The 966-nt window shown below is 52.2% G+C and overlaps 1 pseudogene; it reads left to right on the top strand.

The window, feature by feature from the left end:
- The first annotated feature begins 471 nt into the window (after window positions 1-471).
- LOC126238314 (5S ribosomal RNA) lies at window positions 472-589 on the top strand (annotated as a pseudogene).
- Window positions 590-966: the final 377 nt, after the last annotated feature.

The following is a 966-nucleotide window of genomic DNA, read 5'->3' as shown; positions in this document are numbered from 1 at the left end:
GCGTGGACTGCTGCCAGCGCCACCGTGCGACGACCGCAGGTCAAATGCACCGCATGGTCACACCCCGAGGTGATTTAAACCCGCAAGTCGCCCACCAGAGCGTTGTTTCACCATGTATCAGCATTATCCTTAATTTATGAGCGTGATTGTATATTGATGACAATCACGGTACGACTGACCTAACTGACCTAAACCTTTCTTATTCAGGATAATAACCAGGTCATCTCAACTGCACCCAGTTCTCCTAAGCAGACAGACAACTAGAATAACAGCCACACAGGGTGCACTGAGAGAATGGTTTGAAATGCGTAGTAGTGGTGGCAAAGTTCCCTCCACCATGCACTACTGTGTGGCTTGCGGAGAATGTATGTAGAAGCAGAAGAATGCTGGAGATTAGATGCTTACATCGAGTAACAAATGACGCGGTAGTGGGCGAAAAAGACATTTATGGCACAACTTGATTACAAGAAAGGCAACGGCCTTGCCGCAGTGGATACACCGGTTCCCGTCAGATCACCGAAGTTAAGCGCTGTTGGGCGTGGCCGGCACTTGGATGGGTGACCGTCCGGGCTGCCATGCGCTGTTGCCATTTTTCGGGGTGCACTCAGCCTCGTGATGCCAATTGGGGAGCTACTCAACCGAATAGTAGCGGCTCCGGCCACAGGAAACCATCTTATCGACCGGGAGAACGGTGTGCTGACCACACGCCCCTGCTATCCGCATCCTCAACTGAGGATGACACGGCCCTGGTGGGCCACTTGTGGCCTGAAGACGGAGTGCTTTTATTACAAGGAGGGGTAGAGTGACAGGACACACCCTGAGGCGGGAAGGAATCCTCAATTTGGTAGTAGGATGAAGTGCGTGTGTGGGCGGGGTAGCTGTAGTTATTCGCTTATGACGATCGCTACGCAGGATAGAGCAGTGTGAAGAGAAGCGTCAAAGCAGTTTTTGGGTTGAAGGCCACAG

This window comes from Schistocerca nitens, chromosome 2, assembly GCF_023898315.1.
Source record: "Schistocerca nitens isolate TAMUIC-IGC-003100 chromosome 2, iqSchNite1.1, whole genome shotgun sequence".
Lineage (NCBI taxonomy): Eukaryota > Metazoa > Arthropoda > Insecta > Orthoptera > Acrididae > Schistocerca > Schistocerca nitens.
The sequence above is the reverse complement of the archived record's forward strand: the minus strand, read 5'-3'. Positions and strand labels throughout refer to the sequence as shown.